At 43.6% G+C, this 24640-nt stretch overlaps 1 long non-coding RNA gene across 1 annotated transcript; it reads left to right on the top strand.

Moving 5' to 3' along the window:
- The first annotated feature begins 270 nt into the window (after positions 1-270).
- Positions 271-6669, top strand: LOC138919420 (uncharacterized). The gene is made up of 3 exons (XR_011429583.1): positions 271-755; positions 4682-4831; positions 5582-6669. It is a non-coding gene; the product is annotated as an uncharacterized lncRNA (long non-coding RNA).
- The last annotated feature ends 17971 nt before the right edge of the window (positions 6670-24640 follow it).

Below are 24640 nucleotides of genomic sequence, written 5' to 3' on the forward strand. Positions count from 1 at the left end.
GAGTCACTCTTCTCTAATTGTGAAAAGTCCTTTAATCTCTTTCTGCCTCACTTCCTGCATCTGTCAAATGAGGATGGTGGTCACGTGGGTAACAATGCCTGGCTCAGAGGAGTGCTGTGAGGACTCCGGAATTCACCCAGGTATAAACCACTTAGAGTGATTTCCGGCACATAGTAAATGTAATCATTTTTTGTTTGAATGAGTTGGCTGTGAATTCCTGGCCAGCAGGAATTGTGTTCTATTTATTGCTACCCTGGCTCCTCATGCGATCCCTGCCGCACAAATGAGGTGTGCTTATCGAATGAACTTGTCTGCTTTAAACTCCAACCTAGAACCCTGAGAAAGAAGATTATAAAACCTTTCCTGGCATGTGGCCTTATCCGGGGTCAAGAAGACTCCTGTTGACAGGGCTCCATCTTTCCCATCCCTGCTGGATGTCCTTCCTGGGGTAGCTGTCCACCCTGCCTTCTGCTACTTCCACACATCTGCCTATTTCTAGGTCTCATCACCTCCCTGGCTCTGCCCTTCTCCCATCTCAGCGGCAGTGTTTGCTGAGTCTGCAGCTGACCGGTCTCTGTAGGCAGAGGCTACTGTGTACCCCTCTGCCTGGACTTGCCTGGTCCAGCCTCTGAGCCAGGCTCTTCTGCTCCTGTGACCCAACTCTGACAAATTCCAGAGAATGAACATTTCATATCTGTCTACCCGAGGAGCGAGAAAACAGGGGAAGTAGAAGGACAAGGAACATTCAGTGTGAGGTAAGTATGGGGGAAGGCTGAGAAGAAACAAGAAAACTGTATTCTCCCTATCATATTACTCTCTTTGGGCAAATAAACTCTAGGGGTGTGGGGGCAGGACAAAGACCTCTTGTGTTTTGGAAAAGGACCTTTGCCCTGTTGTGTGTTCTTAGCTGGCTGGCACTTTCTCTCCTGCTCTCATTGGCTGGCTGTGGTCATCAGGTAGCTGTGCCAGTCTGAGCTGAGGTTCTGCTTCCCCAGGGTCAGTGTGAGTGGTCACAACAGGCCACAATAATGATGGTAGGGCCTGTTGTACAACAGAAGCTATACAGAGGTCAGGCTTTGTGGTCAGACAAAGCAGGCTTCAACCCTGGCATTGCTGCTCACTAACCAAGTACTTTGATCCAGTCTTTTAACTTCTTTCAGCCTCAGTTTCCTGTACAAATTGGGATCATAATACCTGCCAGGCAGGTTTGATCCAGTGAGAAGGATAAACAAAACTCATCCCCTGGGGGTTGCTTCACTCATGGGGATGCACACAGCTGCTAGAGCAGGGGGACCACTCAATAACTACTGGATGCTATTATTGGAGTCTTAGGGAGAGGGAACAGCAAGGATTCTGAACTGTGATCTTTTCCCAAGAAGGAGCAAAGTTTGGAAGAGTAGAGGAGAGATTCTTCCCTTCCTCTTCTGTGATCTTCCTCACTTCAGAGAACTCTCTAGTTTTCATATGAGAAGACGATGGGAGGATCCAGATTTCTCTATAGAGGGGCACTTGTGTGTGCGTCTTGTGGTCCTAAAGCTGCATATACACAGAACTTCTCATGCAATTGAAGAAAATGTCAACTGAATAAAGAATGGGCGATGATGAAGATTTGGGAGGAATGGATGTCCCCCACAGTCTCCAACTTTGTTAAACTTCTTTTCACATTGCAATGATTGGGAAGGCAATGTTGGGTGTGAAGAACACTGGCAGTGAGTTGGAATAATAGTCATAAGGTTAGTCAGAGAGCTCCAGAGCTGCCACTATCTTAAGGAAGGTTAAGGAAAAGAGTCATTAAGCCAACCCTCAATCTTGGTGTTTGCTTGTTCATGTAAGTTGAGGGAGCAGGGATTGGATGGAAGACCAACAAGGATCCTAGAGTCTTAGTATTCACAGATCCATAGTAGGAGCTGGGCTGAAAGAGAATATCCTAGAGACATGCGCTGTTCTAGGAAGAACAGTCTGCAGCAAGTCTGGGAATGTTCATCCCATTGTTGTTGTGGCAGCTATTCTAGCTGCAGAAAAAAATTTTGAGAATGGTTGTTCTTACTTGAAATCTTTAGTAGCAAGCAAGAGGTAGGAGGGTAGGAGGAGGGGATGGAAGAGAAGAGAAAGAGTTTTGACTTAATGCAGTTTAGGAGACTAACGATGGAGCTTAAGGAATGCTGCCCACAGCAAGAAGTCTCACCCAGAAGTGAGACTGCAGCCCTGCCTTCCACCATCTCTACCACCTCCTCCTCCTCTTCTTCAGACTCTGCTTCTCCAGTCCATTTTGGCTAATTCCTTTCCTGTGCTCAGGTGTCCCCTGTCCTGTCATAGACCCCTGCTCTTGGACCATGCAGGAGATGCCTTCATCTTGTATGCATGGAATGGTCCTTTGGAGAGGCAGCCTCTCTGTCTGAATGCAAATGTAAAACTGCCAGGTCAAGTCTCCCATTCCTGGGACAAGGGACTCTTTCCCCTTAGAGAACCTCCAGATCTGAGTCTCAGAGTTAAACAGGAGCAGCTTGGGACCAGGGAAAGATAACTAGGCCATAAATCAGAAAATCAACTAGCTCTGACCTTGGGCAACTCCATTAAAGCATGTTAGTCTTGATTGCCTTCTGCAAAAGTGTAACCATGGGCCCTCTAGGACCAGTCCAAAATGAGCCCATCTTGTCAACAGAGCAACTAAGAGTTGTTTTTCAGGAACTGAGACCCCTTGTCCAGTTCAGGCCAGTTGAGACCACCAACCCATCAACTAGGCCTGTGCAAAAGCCTGATAACTGACCCTTTTGAAGTCACGGGGCTGAAAACTCCATCCTCAGATGGTAGTAACACCATCATTTACGAACACGCATCCTATGAAGAGCCATGAAGCTTGACTATGCCTGTGCAGGTCATCAATTACCTCACTTCTCCTTAACTCCAATCATCTATCTCCACACTTCATCCCATAAAGTTTGCCTCAAGCCCTGGATCAGGGATACAGATTGGAGATTATATGCCTCCTGTCTACTCGCAGATCAAATTTGCAATAAAGTTGTTTGCTTTTCCCAAAAGCTGATACTGTAATTATTGGCTATTTTATGTGCATTGGATAGGAGAACCCCTTCTTGATGTGGTTACAAAAGGATAGGGAGAAAGGAGAAAGATAGCCTATTGATAGACTAGACCAGTGATATTGTGAATTCTGAGGAAGCCTATGTTCTATAATGGCTGAGTTGATAGGGTTAGTGGCATTCCAGGTCCCTTTCTTGCCTTATAAAGTGGTTTGAACATTCATAGGAAGGAGAGATTTTTCCTGGCTATAAAGATCAAGGAAAGCTTTCATGGATGAGGAGACATTTGAAGACATGAACAAATGAGTGAGATAAAGTACCAAATCAGTCACAGTCCTGGCAGGAAATCAGGCAAAGTCCAGAAGGCAACTGAAGAGAATTTAATGGAGGGACCATTTGCAAAGGTCAGTGGAAGGTTTAAGGGATATCAGCAAGGAATGGTGACACACCCTAGGGCTACAGCAGGAACCACCACCAGTGGGTCTGATGAAGCTAGGGGAGAGTATTTCCACAGAAGATGAGACTTAAAGCCACACTAGAGCATCCTGACAGAGCTGTGACCTCTAGAGTAGGAAGACGGCCACCATCACCTGCTGCCCAGTATGGAGGGAGCTAGGAGAATAGATACCCTGGAGTCTCTGCCCTTCCACCCTTTGATCTTCTCCTGTTGTCTTCTGTTGGCAGACCTCCACCAGAACCCAGACTGCAGAGGCTGCTGCTACAGTCCTCAGAGGTCAGCCTGTGGGGCACAGAGCTGACTGGAAAAGAGCAGAGAGTGGATTGGGATGGTGGGAGGAGGAGTAAAATACAAATAAAGATTAACCAGGCCAGACATCTTTCTTCAAGGATTTGCAATCTGGAGAGATAGCTAGATGTTAATAAGTAACCACATTATCAAATAAATTGGAGTAAGAGATATTAGAGCAACAGCTTAGATTTACTGAGCATCCTGTACCAGGCTCTGCACGTATGCCCTTGTTCCATCTTCACAGCCTTCCTATGAGTCATCACTACAATTCAACCCATTTTGTAGAGGAGGCTTAGAGAGATCAATAATATGCCCAAGGTCACACAGCCAGAGAAGTTAGTGGAGGCACCTGTGAATCCAGACTATGTCACGCCAGAGCTCACACGCTTAACCAAAATGCTGTGCCCCTCGGTCAAGAGCACAGCTACTACCTGCACCTGGGTCTGTTGGCCGTAAATGCTGCCACAGCCAGAGAGAGGTTCAGATTTTGAAGGGAAGCTTGCAGAGCATTTATCCCACCAAAGTTGGCTGAGGGTGTTAATGCTGGATGACTCACTTGGTCCATATCTTCCCTGGGTTCTCACTGCTCCAGAGCTTCATTTCTGCAGCTTCAGAATTGACTGAAAATTCTGAATGATTCAGTAGCAACAGAGTCATTTCTGCAGCTTCACCCAGTCTACTTCCTGCCACCAAAGTTCTCTCCTCATAAGAAAATTGCAGTCTCTGACTTCATCCCTACTTGATCTTGCTGCCTAGCAACAGCTCCTTGTCCCCATTGTCTCCCACCTTCCAGCAAATCCTTGTAGGACCAAGGAAGTCAAAAGTGTTTAGCAGATGCATGCTGAAGTGTGGTTTATTTTTGGTTTTGTTTTAATACAAATTTGTTTTTCTCCAGCTTGTTCGCATTCCTGGGAACCCCAGTGCATCATCCACTCTCCCCAAGCACAGATAGGGGATTGTCAACAGGCCGGCTGAGCTGAAAAGCCTCATGCCCACTGGTGTGAGTGCCAGATGGGCAGTGCTGTGGAGAGACTGACCAGCCCAGGTGTGTGTAGGACAATCTCTAGACTTAGCTTCTTTCCCTGAAATCCTTGCTATCTTACATCAGAAGTGTAGGGGGAAGCGCTGCACAGTCCAGAGTTCATCCCTGTCATCATCTGTTTCAGCCCTGGGGCAGGCTCAGATACGGGACACCCGGGCCCCACACAAATTTACATGGGGTCCTCAGGGGAGCTCTGCTGATGGCAATACCTGGCCCCTGAATGCTCTCCTGCCTCTAACAGTATTTCAGTTTGAGATACTGGAGGCAGTGGAGAGTCGTGACTGAAGCCTTGGCCCAGCCCAGAGTCTGAATCACGAAGTGATCCAAAGACTCAGTCAGTCAGAGGAGCAGAGAAATGTGAGTGTCTGAGAAAGGGCTGTGGGGAGACTGCCAGGAGGGTGTGGTTGAAGGACATGGGAGGGTGTAAGCCTGAGGTCAGAGGGCTCCCTGAAGGCCAGGGCTCTCTCCCACTCTTCTCTTTATTTCTCTTCCCTAATCTGTTTGCTCAGCACAGTGTCTGACTCACAGCAAATAGACAGGGGTTTCTGCTTATAAGCTCAACTCCGCTCCCCTTTTCTCCTCTGCCTGCTGCCTTGCTTGGTTTCTCTATTTCAATCAAAGCTCCAAGTGGAAAATAGTACTCATTCATTCCTCAAATATTTACTGAGAGTCCTCTGTGTTTAAGGTTGCCAGATTTAGCAAACAAAAACACAATGTATTTTATCTGGCAATCCGTCTTACCTTCTGTTTTAGGTGCTGGGAATCCAGCAGAAGACAAAGCAGACAAAAATTTCTGCCCCTGTGGAGTTTACATGCAAGAACAAGGAGACACATAATAAACAAAGAGAAAGATAAATTGGTTATAAGTGTTATGGACAAAATGAAGCAGGTCTCAGATTGTGTCTGCTCCCCAGACTTCTGACGGAGAACATGACCCATCCTGAGGTTAGTCCAGGGTCCTCCCTTTACTCACATGTCTCCACTTCGTCTCCCTCTTACTGGTTGGTAACCAGTTCCATGGGCAGGGAGTGACCCCTGAGGTGACTACTTTTCTAGCCAAGATGTGAAGGACAGCGAGCTCCCCTGTCCCTCTCCCTGGAGGTGAGACTCAGGCATAGGGTACAACAGCTGTAGGTGCATCCTCTCTGGTCATGGGCTCGACGAGGACAGGACTCATCAGTACCACAGAGGAGAGGCCCGTAGCACTTACACCAGGAAATGCCAAGTAAGAGTCCTTGAATATTTGCCATTTTACAAAGAGGTGACATCATTGAAGCCACTGCCGGACAGGAGGAGGCAGGTGAGGATGCTGTTTAAAGGGACGGAGGGTGTGCATGAGTGTAGTCCTCTCTCTTCAACTGAGGCTCTTTGCAAACGGTCTGATCATTTCTGGAAATCACTTTGGATCTTTTCTAAGTGCCCCTTAGGCAGTATTTCTTGGGAAACAGTCAGTTCCTCTGTTTCATATTTTATCTAATATTTACTGCCTTTGTGTGAACCACCACTGCCTGTTTTGTCCTCAACACTGTAGGAGAAAGAAAGAAAGAAGATCAGCCACGAAAAACTGTGAAAGACTTTCAAATGGTCGAAAAAGCTGACTGGGTATCTTTTCAATGGAATACTGGCATTGTCTCATGGACTTCACACTGGTGATCTTTGATCTACAGAAGTGTGCCTTTGTTTCTTTTTCTAGGCTATTGTACAGCTTTGTAGCAACAGATGTTAACTCATGGAACACTGAGAGGAATACAGTTGATTCCTGTCCTAGGCAATGCACACGATTTCTCTCTGATAGAGAACATAAAGTTCTATAAATAAAATCCTCACTTGAACCACTCTTAGCACTTTTACTGGTTTCCTCGTTAATAAGTTAAATGAACTCTTTGGCACCTGTTCTTTATATATATTAACCTTTTTTGAAACTCATCTTTTATCAGGACATATGCGGCTTTCACTCTAAAGCTGTTACCAGAAGAAACAAAACAGTACAAAATCTAGGGTTAAATTTGGGGGGAGGAAAGAACATAAGCACAGCAAATGAGGAAGTCCTGTGTGGGCTGCTCTAGAAGATAATGACCAACCAAACAAAAACGTGATGTTCAAGTTTCAGGGAAAATTGTCAGAAACTACTTTATTAATAAAAAAATTCCATCATATTAGAAAGATAGCAATACCTGATTGTTTACTGTTCCTTTAACCCTCACAACAACAATGTTTGTTAGACATTTGGAGGAAATTTGCTTCTGGGGCATGCATTGACCCTAGACTTGCATTTATGTCCATCTATGACTTTGTTCTGGCTGTATGGGTAGGGGTAGTTTTTATTTGGTTAATTTAATTTTTCCAATGAATAGGATATTTCACTGAATTGGCAACACCTCCTTGAAAAGGCTTTTTAGTCACATGGAATTCTTCTTCTTGGAGACAAAGGCTTCACAGTCTCATTTTTTTCAATTCAATGGTATTTATTGGACGCTTACGAAATGACTAGTATTTGCGGTATGCAGAGGAAAGTTCACAAGAAGCACATGCATAAAAGTGCATCTACATGGTCAAGTTCTCTTCTCACAATTTTCTTTTTGATCTGAGAGTGTCAATAGCACACGTAACATTACTGAACTCTCCATTTTAGGTAGGAAATCAAGACACAGAGACACTAGATGGCTTGGCTGAAACCACACGTAGAGTAAACCGCGGAGATGGAACTAGTACTCAGGGCTTCTCATTCCTACTGTCTTCTCCTTCCTTGCCAAAAATACGCTTCAATCAACAATTGCATGTAACTTGAGGGGCTCCAAGGTTCAAGGTGATTCTCAGTTAAAGGCTATTCCTCCCACGATTTGAGGAAAAGGGAACAATGTCCACCCATTCCTGCAGATCTCAGGTTCATTTCCATGTTTCAGGGGTGATTTGTGCTTCCCTTAAGTCCCAAGGGTTTTTGTTTTGTGTTGTTTTTTTCACAATGACTCTCAAGGTTTCATGGTTTCCCAACCACTGAGTGGGAGAGAATGGGGCAAGGCTAAAGTCACTATCCCAGCCAGGCTCCTTCCTCCCATCGGGCTGGACCAGGAATCTTGGACAGTCCTAGAGGCATCTCTGTGTGCACCAACACCCCGATGTCTTTGGGTCTTTCCTCCTTTTCTCTGAAGAAATAATGCTCAGCTGTTCTGACTCAGGCACGTTCTTCCTGAAGGACTTTCCTTGGGCAGAAGCTCAGACTTCATTCTTGCTTCTTCTGGGACTTCTGGTGGGTGCACTGTGTTTCATCTGGAAACTTCATCAGGAGAAAGAGTGAGAATTCAACAGTCTAGGGTCAATGCACGCCCCAGAAGCAAATTTCCCCCAAATATCTAACAAGCATTGTTGTTGTGAGGGTTAAAGGAACAATAAACAATCAGGTAAAGCAATCAAAAGACCAAGACAATGAGGTCTAATGAAGAATGTGGAACATGGGGTTGGACAGAAGGAAAGGGAGAGGATGAAGATGCAGAGGATCAGGACATGTTTTAACTGAGATGTTTAACGCAGTCCTTCCTCACTCACTACCACCAAGCCTGATCCATTTCCTTCCCCCTCTTGTGACCCTGACTGTCTCCTAGCATTCCTGGTTCTGGGACAGCTCCCAGGACTCCCTGAACAGATAGCCCAGGAAGGGGTCTCCAAGAGACCACTTTGCCCAGTAGACCTGCCTCCTCTGCTATGGACAGTATTGATTAGATTCATGTCTTTTTGAAGAGAAACTCCAAAGAGAGCCCAGTAAGTTCTGTGCTTCCCTCTCTTCTGTCTATGATTTCAGACCCTCTCAAGTGGCAGCTATCTCATGAGGTATCTTTGTTCTACTTTAGGTTGGAGAAAAGCCCAGAAAGTGGATGGTGACTAAATTTGAATTCTTGTTTTTTATCTAAGGCTTCATCTGCCTCATTTTCTAGGTGTATTTAACCTGATTCTTTCCCCTGAGGCCTTGCTCACTCCTACACTATCTGGACTTACCTCCTACAATCCTAATATCTCTGGCTCACACCTCCTGGATGCCCCAAAGCTTTTTAAATCCTCTCTCCAAAACTGAACGTCATGTCCTTTCCTCCTGTGCAGCCTTGATTCCTCAAGGCTGCCACCACCCGCCCAGGTGGGCTCCTTTCCCTCCTATCCCTCAGGGAAAGTCCTTTCTACATCTTAGCCTGGGGCCCCTTCTCAGCATGGACCACCTCCTCCAATTTGTCTCTCTTCTTTTATCAAGGAGCCATGGGACTCAGTTTCCCACAGTCCTTCTCTTCACAGCCGTCACTAGCAAACCACTCTACCTCCCTGGTTTCTGCTTCCCTTCCTCCAAGAGCTACTGTTGTCCTTTTCCTCTTAACACTTAAGATTAAATAAACATCAGGAAACAGACAAGAAGTCTGGAAGACAACCAGAATAAACAACACATTGCTTTCGAAAAGTTGTTACAGTGTTGCCCACAGTCTAGAGTCTCAGAGTAAACTTGCTAAAACAGACATGTGATTACATTCCTGAGCTCCCAAACCTCCTGTGGCTTCCCATTGCTTTCTGCAGTGTTAGTGGGGTAGGGGCTGCTGTGGAGATTTGTAAATTCTAAAAGAATTTTTAATTCTTTTGAAAAATTGTCTTAATGTCAATTTTAATCTAAATAAATACAACCTAAGCAGACTCTGTATCATCTGGTTATCATTCTTATAATCAATTATTGCTGAGTGGTCCAGGTTTCCAAGCTAACTGCTATGTTTACAATCCCATCAGTGACAAATGAACTCCCTACAGACAGATTTTAACTATTTTTTTTAATGATTGCCACCTGAGCTAACAACTGTTGCCAATCTTTGTGTTTTTCCTCTTCTTTTTCTCCCCAAAGCTCCCCAGTACATAGTTGTATATACTATTCATGAGTGCTATGTGGGACGCCACCTCAGCGTGGCCTGAAGACCCGTGCCATGTCCATGCCCATGCCAAGGATCCAAACCAGCGAAACCCTGGGCCACCGAAGTAGAGCGTGCAAACTTCACCAGTGGGCCATGGGGCTGGCCTTGACAAATTTTTTATTTTAATGTTGCATTTTCAAATTGGGTCCCTTAGGGTTTGAAGTTATAGTTTCAGATGTGTTCTAGAAATTAGTTTTTGTCTAGGCAAGTTTTTTGTGTAACTCAGTTGAAGAAAACACTACCCTAAAAGATAAAGCCCAATCCTTGGACGTTTTATCCTTGCATTGCAGGCACTCAGCGGTCCAGTCTTCATATTTCTGCTCCATCCTTGGCTGCTCCCTGCCGTGTGCCACCTTGCACTGCCCTGACCACACCACCTGCAGTGCCCCAAATGCATCACTGGGTTTCACACTTCTGTGCCCATTTTCTCTGTAGATTCAACACACCTGGTTGGCCCTTGAATATCCTACTTACATAGAGAAATGGAGACAGCTTCCTTAAACTCTCTGAAACTCTATTTTCCTCACCTATAAAGTGAGTTAATTGCACCCACTTCTCTGAGCAGATGTTAGAGAATGAGATAAAGTGTGGAGAGCACCCAGTACAGAATGTAGCACACGGCTGTGATCAGTGAACATTAGCCATTATCCTCATCACAACATCCTTTCCTCACCTCTGTGACTAGGATGCAACCCCCCACTTCAGAGAGAGGACAGAAGACGGAGGTCCCAAAACCCCTTCTCCACCACCTGCACCTGCCCCTCCTCATCTGTTTCCTCTGATTTCGAGGGAGCACATGTCCTTTCTCCTGTCTCAGGCTATTTCTTTACCCTCATCCTGGACCCCTCACTCTCCAGCTCCCCTCAGGGCTTCTCTATTCAGTCCATTCTTTCATTCTTTCACTCAATAAAGATCCACGAGCACTAACTATGTGCCGGTTACTGTTCTAGTAGCCAGGGGTACAGAAGTGAGCAAAAGAGAAATCCCCCATTCACCAAGAACCTACCTTCTAGTGGAGGGAGAGAGACAGAAAACTAAATAAGTAGTAAAATTGTGGTGTGGCACATAATGATGAGTACTCAGGAGATAAATCAATCAGAGGAATGAAAATTGTACTTGAAGTGCAATTTAAAATAGGGTGCTGATGACATAGGGGAGCAAGGCACAGACTACCTGTGGAAAAGCATTTTAAGTAGACAGAACATCAGGGCCAAAGCCCAGAATCAGAAGCAAATGTGGCATGTTTGAAGAATATAAAGAGGCTAGAGTGGCTAGAGGACAGCGAGTGACCAGGAGAATTGGAGCAGACAGAGTCAGAGTGGTTTGGCCTTGAAAGACCATCTGGCCTTGGCTTTGTCTCTCAGAGGGGAGCCACTGCAACTCCCCACTCCCAGCCCAGTGCTCCCAACTGTATCTTGGCTCAGAAAAGCACCTCCACCATCTTTTAGGCATGGTCTGTGGCATCACTATGAACCTTTGTGATAAGGAAGTGTGGGGCTGTTGCCAGCTGGCAAGGCTTGATTCAAACTGGAGTTCATGCTTGGCTTCCATCCTAACCACCCCATATTTGGTTGCATCCCTAGATAGTGGAGAGCCTGAGAGCAGGCCTAGGTGGATTACTCAGAGACAGGACTGAGATCTTGGGACCTAACCCCTCCCTTCCCCCTTGGTCCTCTCCCATCATGTATCCTCTCCTTCCCTGAAGACATCATGTGGGATTGGTTGGTGACAAATGACTCAATGGTGTGCACATTCACTGCCAATGTTCTTCACACCCAACATTGCCTTCCCAACCATTGTATTTTGAAAACATAATTAACAAAGTTGGGGACTATGGAGGATGTCCTTGCCTCCCAAATCTTCATCATCTCCCATTCTTCATGCCATTGACATTTTCTTGAACTGCATGAGAAGTGCTGGGCATATGCAGCCTTAGGTCCCTCAGACACACTCACATGCCTGCCCTTCAATAGATAACTCTTCAGCATACCCTCACCTTCTCACTTGAAAACTAGAGAGTTCTCCAAAGTGAGGAAGATCACAGAACAGGAGAGGACGAATCCTCCTTCATTCCTCTAAACTTTGCTCCTTCCTGGGAAGAGATCACACTTCAGAATCCTTGTTGTGCCCTCTCTCTAAGACTCTAATAATAATACCCAGTAGTTATTCAGTGCTACCACTGCTTTAGGGGCTGTGTGCATTCCCATAACTCAAGCAAGCCTGAGGGGTGAATTTTTGTTTATCCTTCTCATTGCACCAAACCTGCCAGGGAGGTGTTATGATACCAATTTTTGTAGGAAAATGAAGTTGAGAGAAGTTGAATGACTGAATCAAAGTCACTCAGCTAGCGAGCAGCAATGCCAGTGTTGAACCTGGCTCTGTGTGACTACGAAGCCTGACCTCTGAACAGTTTCTGCCGCGCAGCAGGCCCTACCCTCATTACCTTGGCCTATCCTGACCACCCACACTGACTGTGGGGAAGCAAGACCTCAGCTCAGACTGGTCAGTTAGGGGGTGAATCTGCTTCTACACTGGCCCCTGATGAGCACAGCTGGCCAATGAGAACAGGAGAGCCAGTGCCAGCCAGTTGAGAACTGTGACAGAACACTGCTAAGTTCCTTGGCCGAAGCACAGGAGGTCTTTTTCCTGCCCCCTAGTTTATTTACTCCTACAGAGTAACATGAAAGGGGTAATACGGTTTTCTTGTTCCCTTTCAGGCTTTCCCCTATACTTACTTCACACAGAATGTTCCTTGTCCTTCTACTTCTCCTGTCTTCTAGAACCTCGGGTTGAATGACACAAAATGTTTATTCTCTGGAGTTTGCCAGAGTTGGGTCACAGGGGTAGAAGAGCCTGGCTCAGAGGCTGGACCAGGAGAGGCCAGCCAGGGGGCTGCACAGTAGCACTTTCTCTCTGCCTGCAAAGACAGGTCAGTTGCAGATCCAGCAAACACTGCCACTGAGAGGGGAGAAGGGCAGAGCCAGGAAGGTGATGAAACCTAGAAATAGGCAAGCGTGTGAAAGCAGCAGAGGCCAGGATGGAGAGCTGCCCCAGGAAGGACACCCAGGGGACCTGGGAAAGATATAGCACTGTCAACAGGAACCTTCTTGACTCCCGATAAGGCTATAGGCCAGGTGAAGTTTTATAATCTTCCTCCTCAAGGTTCCAGGTTGGAGTTTAAAGCAGACAAGTTTACTCAGTAACCACGCCTAATTTTTGTGCCGGGTATTGTATGAGGAGGCAGGGGAGCAATAAATAGAACGCTGCACCTGCTGGCCAGGAATTCACAGCCAAGTCGTTCAAATAGCAAATAACTACTATTCACTATGTGTCAAAAATCATTCTAAGTGGTTTATACACGTGTTAACTCCTGAGTCCTCCTAACAACATTCGGAGGCAGGCAATGTTACCCTCATCACCTCATCATGCTCATTTTACAGGTGCAGGAAGTGAGGCAGGAAGAGATTGAGTAACTTGTCACAATGAGAGAAGAGTGACTCTTTCTAGATTTTGAAATCAGGTTATTGGATCCCTGATTCTGCTTAGAGCCAAACAGCATGGACTGTACTGATAAGGAGCCATGTGTAGGTGCTGTGATAAGGGGAGTGATGGGAGAGGCCAGGGAGACTTCCAGGAGGGGCAGCCTCCGAGGTATGCCTTGAAGAAAACAAGGGAGAGAGTGACTAATACAAATAATACCCACATTAAAATTTGAATTTCAGAAAAACAACTAATAATTTTAAAATATGTCCCCAATATTGCATGGGACAAATTTAAATGGGCATCGTGTACTTTTATGTACTAAGTCTGACAACACTACTCACTTATATAATGACTGAGTGTCAGGGGTTGAGGGTGTGGAGAAGATGAGACTGTAGAGCCAGATGAGGGCAGGTCATAGAGGGCCTTAGATGCTATACTGAGCATTGTGTTCTTTCTTGTCATGGAAAGATTTAAATGCAGAGGGGATTAGAGGCCCAGATAAAATGTGTGCTTCATGAAGTTCTTTCTCAGGACAACGTGGAGGAAGGATAGTAAAGGAAACAGGAAGTAGGGAAACTACTGTAACAGTCCAGGGGACAAATTGCAGTGACTTGGATAGAGGCCAGGGGGCTGAAGAGGAGGGGCAGTTCCAAGAGGCAGTAAAGAGAAAGGAACAGGGCTGGCTTCATAGGAGCATCACCCGTACAGTTGCACAGGACCCAGACTTGGTTTAATGCTCTGCTCTTGCCATCTTGGAACTGTTAACAATTTTATCTTTGAAATTTGTGGATTCTTTAAATTAAGATATAATTTACATATAACATTATCTTTGTTTCAGATATACAACATAATGACTAAATATTTGCATATATTACAAAATGATCACAATAAATCTATTTAACCTCCATTACCACAGAGTTACAATTTTTTTCCTCATGATGAGAACTTTTAATATCTACTCTTTTAGCCACTTCCAATACAAAGTACAGTATTATTTATCTATGTTTTGAAAGTAATTTTATTGGGATCATAATGGTTTATAACATTGTGTAATTTCAGGTGTACATTATTGTTTAGAAATTTCTGAATACACTACATCTTTCTCACCCGAATAGTCTAATTTTTATCCGTCACCATACATATGTGCTCCTTTATCCCTTTAGCCCAACTTCCAACCTCCTTCTCCTCTAGTAACCATTAATCTGTTCTCTTTATCCATGTATTTGCTATCTTCCACATATGAGTGAAATCATGCTCTGTCTGGCATATTTTGCTTAACATCATACCTTCAAAGTCCATCCATGTTGATGCAAATGGGACAATTTTGTCTTTGTTCATGGCCAAGTAGTATTCATTGTATAAATATACCAGATCTTCTTTATCCATTCATCTGTAGAAGGGCACTTGGGTTGCTTCTACATCTTGGCTATTGTGAATATTGCTGCAATGAACATGGGGGTGCCTAAATCTCTTTGGATCATTGATTTCAAGTTCTTTAGATAAATACCCAGTAGTGGGATAGCTGGATTGTATGGTATTTCTATTTTTAATTTTTTGAGAAATCTCCATACTGTTTTCCATAGTGGCTGCACCCATTTGCATTCCCACCAGCAGCGTATGAGCATTCTCTTTTCTCCACATCCTCTCCAACATTCGTTGTTTTTTATCTTGGTAATTATAGCCATTCTGACTCATGTAAGATGATATCTCATTCTAGTTTTGATTTGCATTTCCCTAATAATTAGTGATGTTGAACATCGTTTCATGTGTCTGTTGGCCATCTGTATATCTTCTTTGCAAAACAGTCTGTTCGTATCCTCTGCCCACTTTTGGATCAGTTTGGTTATTTTTTGTTGAATTGTAGGAGTTCTTTATATATTTTGGAGATCAACCCCTTGTCTGATAAATGATTTGCAAATATTTTCTCCTAGTAGATGGGTTGTCTTTTCGTTTTGTTCATGGTTTCCTTTGCTTTGCAGAAGCTTTTTAGTCTGATGTAGTCCCATTTGTTAACTTGTTCTTTTGTTTCCCTTGCCCAGGTAGACATGGTATTTGAAAAGATGTTGCTACACCAATGTCAAAGAGTGTACTGCCTATAGTTTCTTCTAGGATTTTTATGGTTTCAGGTCTTACATTCAAATCTTTAATCCATCTTGAGTTAACTTTTGTGTATAGTGCAATATAATGGCCTACTTTCAGTCTTTTGCATGTGGCTGTCGAGTTTTCACAACTCTATTTATTGAAAAGACTTTCCTTTCTCCATTGTATGTTCTTAGCTCCTTTGTCGAAGATTGGCTGTCCACAAATGTGCGGTTTTATTTCTGGACTTTGAATTCTGATCCATTGATTTGTTTGTCTGTTTTGGTGCCAGTACCATGCTGTTTTGATTACTATAGCTTTGTAGCATGTTTTGAAGTCAGGGGTTGTGATGCCTCCAGCTTTGTTCTTTTTTCTCAGGATTTCTTTGGCTATTCAGGGTCATTTGTTGCTCCATATAAATTTTTGGATTCTTTGTTCTATTTCTGTGAAGACTGTCATTGAGATTCTGATTGGGATTGTGTTGAATCTGTAGATTGCTTTAGGTATTATGGACATTTTAACTATGTTTATTCTTCTGACCCATGGACATGGAATATCTTTCCATTTCTTTATGTCTTCTTCAATTTCTTTCAATAATGTCCTATAGTTTTCAGTGTATAGGTCTTTTGCCTCTTTGGTTAAATTTATTCCTAAATATTTTATTCTTTTTGTTGTGATTATAAATGGGATTATATTCTCAGTTTCTCTTTCTGCTAGTTCACTGTCAGTGTATAGAAGTACAACCGATTGTTTTATGTTGATTTTGTACCCTGCAACCTTGTTACAGCTGTTGATTATTTCTAATAGCTTTCTGGTAGATTCGTTAGGGTTTTCTATATAGAGAGTCATGTCACCTGCAAATAGCGAAAGTTTCACTTCTTCCTTTCCAATTTGGATTCCTTTTATTTCTTTTTCTTGCATAATTGCTCTGGCAAATACCTCCAGTATTATGTTGAATAGGAGAGGCGAGAATAGGTAGCCTGTTTTGTTCCTGTTCTCAGAGGGATGCCTTTCAGTTTTTCACCATTGAGTATGATGTTGGCTGTGTGTTTGTCATCTATGGCCTTTATTATGTTGAGGTAATTTCCTTCTAAACCATTTTATTGAGAGTTTTTTTTTTTTTTATCATAAACGGATGTTGGATCTTGTCAAACGCTTTCTCTACTTCTATTGGGACAACCAAGTGATTTTTATTTCTCATTTTGTTAATGTGTTGTGTCATATTGATTTATTTGTGGATATTGACCCATCCCTGCATCCCAGGCATAAATCCTGCTTGATCATGGTGTACAATCCTTTTAATGTATTGCTGTATTTCAGTTTGCCAATATTTTGTTGAGGATTTTTTGCATGTAAGTTCATCAGCTATGTTGGCCTGTAATTTTTCTTCTTTGTGTTGTCCTTGTCTGGTTTTGGTATCAGGGTAATGTTGGCCTCGTAGAATGTCTTAGGAAGCATTCCATCTTCTCCAATTTTTTGGAATAGTTTGAGAAGGATGGGTATTAAATCTTCTTTGAATGTTTGCTAGAATTCACCAGAGAAGCCATGTGGTCGTGTACTTTTGTTTTTTGGGAGGGTTTTGATTATTGTTTCAATCTCTGTGCTTGTGATTCGTCTATTCAGATTTTCCATTTCTTCTTGATTAAATCTTGGGAGGTTGTATGAGTCTAAGAATTTATCCGTTTCTTCTAGGTTATCAAATTTGTGGGCATATAGTTTTTCATAGTATTCTCTTATAATCCTTTGTATTTCTGCAGTATCTGTTGTAATTTTTCCTCTTTCACTCCTAATTTTACTTATTTGAAACTTCTCTCTTCTTCTCTTGGTGAGTCTGGCTAAGAGTTTGTTAATTTTGCTTATCTTTTCAAAGAACCGGCTCTTAGTTTCATTAATTCTTTCTATTGTTTTTTTAGTCTCCATTTCATTTATTTCTGCTGTGATTTTTATTATTTTCCTCCTTCTGCTGATTGTGGGCTTTGTTTGTTCTTCTTTTTCTATCTCTGTTAGGTGCATTTTAAGATTGCTTATTTGAGATTTTTCTTTTTGTTGAGGTTGGTCTGTATTGCTATGAATTTCCCTCTTATGAACACTTTTGCTGCATCCCATAAGAGTTGGTACATTGTATTTTCATTTTCCTTTGTCTCCAGGTATTTTTTAATTTCCCCTTTGATTTCTTCATTGATCTCATTGTTGTTCAATGGCGTGTTGTTTAGTCTCCACGTATTTCTGACTTTCTAAGGTTTTTTTCTTGTGGTTCATTTCTAGCTTCATAGCATTATGGTCGGAAAAGATGGTTGGGATGATTTCAATCCTCTTAAATTTATGGAGGCTTGCCTTGTTTCCCAATATATGGTTTATCCCTGAGAATGATCCCTGTGCACTTGAGAAGAATGGATATTCTGCTGTTTGGGGGATGGAATGCCATCTATATATCTATAAAACTTACGTTTTAAGAAGTTACTTCAGATGTTAACCTGAGCCTGGGCTGTGCGGAGAGGTGGCAGAATAGAAATCCGACAGCCAGCTGGGAGCTACTCCAGGGACCCAGGGGAGAAATGAGAATGCCTTATACCAAGCAGTGGAAGTGGTCGGGGCTGGATTTATTTTTAAAATACAGTAAAAAATTTTTGCTGATGGGCTTGGATTTGGAATAAGAATAAAGGAGTGGATCAAGAATGACTCTGAGGTCTTAGGCCTAAGAAAATGTGAAGGTGAAGTTGCCATTTACTGAGATGGGGAAACTGAGACAAAAGCAGGTTGTGGGGACAAGGCGAGGAGGTGCACAGAATTGGAAGTTCCATTTTGGCTCTGTCAAGGTTGAGGAGCCTATTAGGGATCAAGTGGAGATGCAGAGTAGGTAGTTGGAGAACCAAGTGCACAGTCCAGAAAAGAGGTCAGGGCTAGAAATATAAATTAGTCTTTTTGCTCCTCTGAATCTTCATTGTTGTTCCCACTGTCTCTTTTTCCTTCCTCATGTATTAGTTATCTATAGCTGCATAATAAAATTACCATCAACTTGGTAGTTTAAAACAGCATACATGTATTATTTCACAGTTTCTGTGGGTCAGAAATCCAGGCACTGCTGAGCTTGGTCCTCTGCTCAGGGTTTCACAGGGCTGCAATCAAGGTGTCAGCCAGGCTGTAGTGTCCTCATCTGGAGTCTCCACTGGGGAAGAATCCACTTCCAAGCTCACTCAGGTAGTTGGCAGAATTAATTTCCTTACAGCTGTAGGACCGAGGCCCCAACTTCTTACTGGCTGTTGGCTGGAGGCTGCTCTCAGCTCCCAGAGGCCACCTTCAGCATCTTGCAATGTGGGCCTCCCACCATGACTGCTTTCTTCTTCAAATCCAGGAGGGGAGAGAAAACCTCTAGAGTGGGCCAGCAGGCAAGACAGACTCTTATACAACAATGTAATCATGGATGTGACTGCCCACCATCTTTTCCAGATTTTTGTGAGTAGAAGCAAGTCACAGGTTCAGCCAACAGTCAAAAAGATGAGATTACCCAAGGATGTGAACCACAAGATGATTAACAACGGGGGCGCCACAAGAGTGTTCTGCCACACAACAAGCTAGAAGAAGTACAAGCTTCTCCCATCTTCATCGGCTCCTTCCTTCCCCTTCCTTATGCAATATGCTCCTCTCCACTTCTCTCTAGGGCTCTAATTCCACACAAGCAAGGTCTCAGCAAAGGGAACAAATGCATGGTCTCCACTCTCTTGTCTGCCATTAAGACTGACCTCCCCTCTATCAGATCAAAAAAATAGTTCCTGCCAGTCACTAAAGCCTCCCAGTCACTAAATCCATATACATTTCTTGATCCTTTCTTCATCGATCTTCCTGAGTAGGTCTTCCTCCCTAATTTGGTATCGCTTCACCAATTCCCAGGACCCTCTGCTGGTACTTTCCCTACTCCCAGGGGAGCTCCTTCTCAGAATTCTTGCCACTCTTGCTCCATAACTGCTGATATTCCTCAGACTTCAGTGCTTGGCTCTCTTTTCATACTACACACATTCCCTGCAGGGGCCAATCCATTTTCAGGCCTCTACCCTGTAAGTTGACCACCCCTCCCCACCAGCCCCTGATTTCTGGCTCTACCCCCACCCACTCCCTCACCCTGCTGTTCACATGACACCTCCCTTTAGAGGCCTTGAAGGCATCTCACAGTCAGTGAATCCAAAATTAAACTCCCACCAACCCTGCCCTCCCTCTCTATCTGACTTAATGACACTATCTAAGAATGATTTTCAACTCCTCTCACTCTGCCTTATCCACCACGTCTGACTAACAGCCAAATCCTGCTATTTGCACTTCATTTAAAACAGTCCAGCTTAGTCATTAGAGCACAGGCTCTGGAGCCAGACTGCCTGGACTCTAGTCCAGTTCAACCAGTAACCCTTTGTGTGACCTTGAGTGAGTTATTCAACCTCCCTGGACCTCAGCTTCCTCATGCATAAAATGTGGGAAATAAGAGTATCTACCTCTTAGTGTTGTTAATAGATGTAAAGCCCCAAGCACAATGCCAAGCTCATAGTAGGTTCTATATAAGTATTAGCTATTATTACTAGTAGTAAATAAATCCAGTCTTCTCTTTTCTGACCCAAAATCCAGGGCCTTGCTTCAAGCCCTCATCATTTCTTGCCTGGAGTGTTATAGCAGCTTCTGCTTGATCTCCCTGCCTCCTTCCATCTGGCTCTCCAATAAGGACCTGCTACGTTGTGCAATCCCAGGAGGCATCATAACAGATAATACAAGGTAAATGATGCTGCTGCCTCCCATCTCCCCCTACACCTGCCCTACTGTCATTTTCAATGTACACATTTTCTCATGTCAAAATTTCAGAGCTCTTCTTCACTTTTGGACTAAGACCCCAATCCCACACTAGGCACCTGATGATGCTGTCTCCTGGGGAGGTAGATTTGAGAGTCAACAGTGCAGGGGTCATGAATGAACCTTTCAAAATGGAGGACAATGACATTCATAGAGGGTTAATATGCATGGGTGTTGTTCTAAGTCTTCCCCAGATGACTTAAGAAGCAAATGTTGGTTTTATCCCCACCCTACAGATGAAGAAATAGGGATGATGACTAGTTAGTTAACCGCCTTTGTGTTTTACACCTAATGAGTCATGGATAACAACATGTGGAGATAGAGACAAAAACTGTGGGCTAGTAGACGATAAGCCATAGTGCCTGCAACACATGAGCAGCTCCCCAGGTAAAGCTATAAAATAAATTTATGTTTCTGGGAGTTTCTACTGGCAGTGAGAAGTGACATATTAACCATGAGAAATAGATGCTTCCTGCTGAGGCTAACTAAGTCAAAGAGACAGATTTCCAGACACTTGGCCACACTTACTGCATGCAGGACACTGTACTAGGTCTTGGAAAAGATAAAGAAGATAGGATCAAATGCCTGACCAGGGAAGTGAATGGACCAAGGTCACTGTGAAGAGAAGGCTGAATCCACCATAGTTCTTTCCTGCATCCAGGATTGTGTCTCCTGCAACGGCAGACTTGACATGACTTTGCACATGCTGGTGCCTTTCAGATATTGAGGCACAAAGCCATATAATTTAAGGAAGGAGAAAAGATGAGTAAGCAGGTGCCAGTGGAGTCCAAGCCCGTGCTCAGGGACCAAGAAAGGGGAATAGAAGAGTCTATTTCCTCTGGCCTCCCTTGGCCTGGACACATCCTTGCAAGGAACATGATAAAAGGCACCCAGACAAGTGCTGGAGATGAGTGAAGAGGGCACCAAGGAGGGGAAGAGAAGTTAGCTGTGGCACAGAAAAGGTCAAGAAATGTCTGGCTCTAGCCAGGGAGCACTCACCTCTTATTTTTCTGTTTTAGATTGGAGAAAAACCCAGTCCTATGCTGGTGAGTCACTGTGTTATATATGTGGTCTCAGACTGCGGACTCCATCAGACAAGATCTTAGTGTTCTTTCTCCATTTTACAGCTTTAAATAGTGGCCTAGTTGAGTGGGCCATGAATGCAGACCCAGGGAAGATCTGTGCGGCACTTTGGCCAAGTTTTTCCCCATCCCAGTTCAGCACCTGCATCTTTTCCTTTCCAGATTTAGATGTTTTTTTCTTCTTTCTTAAAGCCCCCCCACCCCACTCTCTCTTGGATTTTTCTACTCCTCCATGCTTTCAGCACTATAGGCCTAAGGGTACAACTAGAAAGTCTCCATTGAAATGACATTCAGTCTCAATAGGTTCCGTGCATCTTAGAGCAGACCTAAAAACTCTCTAGACCTACATGCCTGTGTGCTCAGAGCAGAGGGACCACTTCATAATTGGTTCCCCCATTGAGAACCCTAGAAAAGATGGATAAACATAACCTTCTACATTGTCTTTTTAGGTAACTTTTATTGAGAAGCTACTACCATGTGCCAGGCACAAGTCTGAGTTCTTTACATATATTCTCCTATTTATTGACCCTCACAACAGCCGTAAGAAGTAAGTGCTATTATGTTTATTTACAATGGAGGAAATTAATCCACAAAGACAGTAAAAACCTTGCTCCAAATCATACATCCAGGAGGGGGCAACACTAGGACATAAACTCACGGAGTCTGGTCCCATACTCCTCTGCTCATATGGGGTAGAGGTGGAACTGATCTACTCTGAGCCCTTATACTTAACGTGAAGAAGGCCCAGTGATTTCAAGTAACTTGTTCAAGGTCAAACAAAGGATTAATTCTGACTCAAGAGACACTGACTCTTTTTCCACGTCTACCTCCTAAATGTGAGTGTTCCCCAGGTATTCCTGGGTCCACTTGTCTCTCTACATATGCCCCTTGGAAAATCTGCATGTGGATACTCCTACTTTCTTATCTGAATTTCTTTCCTAAGCTCCACTACCACCAGCCCCCTAAAATTTGTCTATCTTGATTGCCTCATGGCAACTCAGACAAATTTAGATTCAAAATTCTCCAAACCCATCTAAAACATTCTTACTCTTTCTGTTTCTCTGGTATTTGTATTAATGACATCATTATCTACTGCACAAGGAAGAACTTCAATCACCCAGGATTCCTCCTTCTTTATCATCCCGTTTTAATTGGCTAGACAATCCTTTCAGATCTTCCTTCTGAGTCACCCTCAACTGCATTGTCTATTCTCCCTGCGTTGCTCTACTCCAGATAATCCTTTCTAATGTATAGTTTTTTCTCTTGTTCTGGCCTCATTTATGCAATATGTATTAACTAAGTGCTTTTCATATTCTAGGCCTTAAAGGAAACTAGGTAGATGTAGGAATAGAGAATAAAGGAGGTGGATTTAACACAGGAGGGAGGTCAGGGAACATCCGTCTCAGGAGATGACATTTAAGACAAGACATAATGGATAGAAAGGAATCAAAATATTAAGATGCAGGACTTCCCTCATTCCAGGCAGAGTATGGGGCAGATAACAAGATCCCAAGTTGGGAAAGATCCAGAGTGTTTGAGGAACTAAAAGGAAGAACATGTGCCTGAAAGGGGCATTGTGATTGGGTTTAAAGATGACAGGAGGTGTAGTGCAAGAGATAAGTGGAGTTGTATCATGAAACATCTTCCAGATCATGGTGAAGTCTTTGGGTTTATTTTAAGTGTGATGGGAAACCACTGTGGACTTCTGAGCTTGAGAATGACATCATTTGATTTATGGTTTTTAAGATGACTTTGGCTCCTGCTGTGTTGAAAATAGAGTGTAGACGGGCAAGATGGGAAGGAAGGAATCCAGTTATAATGGTACACTGGGAATCCAGGCAAAATATCATGGTGATTTTGTTGAAGATGGTGAAAAGTGGTTGTTGGGTTTGAGATATGTTTTGAAGGAAGAGGTGAAAAAACTTACTGATAGGTCCATTTTAATGCGGGGTTGGCAAGCTGAAGAGTCGAAAGAAAGATTTCTCGGACTCTCAAGGTCTGGCAGTAGTGCTCTTTTATTTAGAGAATAGTGTGGAATAGCATGGGGACAAGACCCATGGGCAGTAAAGAGCTGCTGCAAACATGGGTTGAGGGTAGGGCTAAATTTAAGGCATAGGTATGTGAGTTATTTCTTTACAAGACAAAGGAAAGAATATGTAAATAGAGTTGTTAAAATGGTATCAGTGCCAGTAGGGTCTGGTTATTGGGTGGTCCTATAACTTTTAGATAAGACTCAAACCGGATTAAGTAAATGGCAGAAGCCACCACCTTAAATATTATCTTCACTAAAGACAAAGGAGGATGTTGGTGGTGGGGGGGAGTCAGCTACATGAGGTTACCAGACAAGCACAATAAACAAGACTTAAATCCTTGCCATCCCCATTAAGAGTTTCTAGAGATAAGGTCGTCCCCCTTCCTCCTGGTGCAGAGAGGGTGACACCCCCACAGATGGAGACTTCCTTCACAAATGCAAATGTCTCTGATCAAAGGGCAAGCCAATTCCACTCCTCAGAGCCTTCTTCTCATCTGCAGGTTTTAACAGTAACCAGCCTAAAATAATCCTCATCATAAAGCTCCCCTTAACCCATTTGGCCCTGAAATATTTTGGGGATACAGACGATGGTCAGTCTTCTGTAACTACTTCTGGCTGTACAAGGTCATAGAGCTGTCCCTAAATGGGGCCATAGGTACTGGTAGGAGGGTCAGTGGACCGGAAGGTTGCACCCATGGAGCCCAAGGCTGACAAGGTATATACAGAGCCTCTGGAGATGAGAGAATCATTTAACGAGAGGTGGTCCAGGAGGTGAAACTTTGTTGACATGTGAAAGACAAACAATGAAATAGACAACAAATTATAATAAGAAATACAAGCAATATGATTAACCCAATAAATAAGGTTTTGATAGTAGTCCAGAAACCTGGACCTGACAAAGAGTTCAACCAATCACTTAGAGATAGGGCAGGGTCAGACATGGATTTAATCTGGTGGCTCATATCAGATAGGAAGCCAGAGATATTTTTATAGTAGTCGGGAATATGAATACAGCATTCAGTTTTCGAGGACTGCGTTACACATTTGGGATACTTCTAAATTGAGCGGTGAAAGGCTATGTTGTGTATCATTTAATGCCTTTACGATAAATTTGTTTAGAGCTTCCATGTGCCAGATGACACTTTCGATTCCTAATTGGGGAAGGAAAATTGAGGCAAGGTGGTCATACCAGTGGAAGACAGAGCGGGTTCAGCGCAGTTGCAGGTTGGGTAGGTTAGCAGGAGGAGATATAGTAAATGTAGTTCTACCTTGCATCCAGACAAAGCCTAGGGTGCATCGTCCAATCCATCCAGGTGGCAGCGAAGACCATAAGTGGGAGCCACATAGCCATTGAGTGCCATTAGGGGCTAAC

Source organism: Equus caballus, chromosome 20, assembly GCF_041296265.1.
Source record: "Equus caballus isolate H_3958 breed thoroughbred chromosome 20, TB-T2T, whole genome shotgun sequence".
NCBI classification, from domain to species: Eukaryota; Metazoa; Chordata; class Mammalia; order Perissodactyla; family Equidae; genus Equus; species Equus caballus.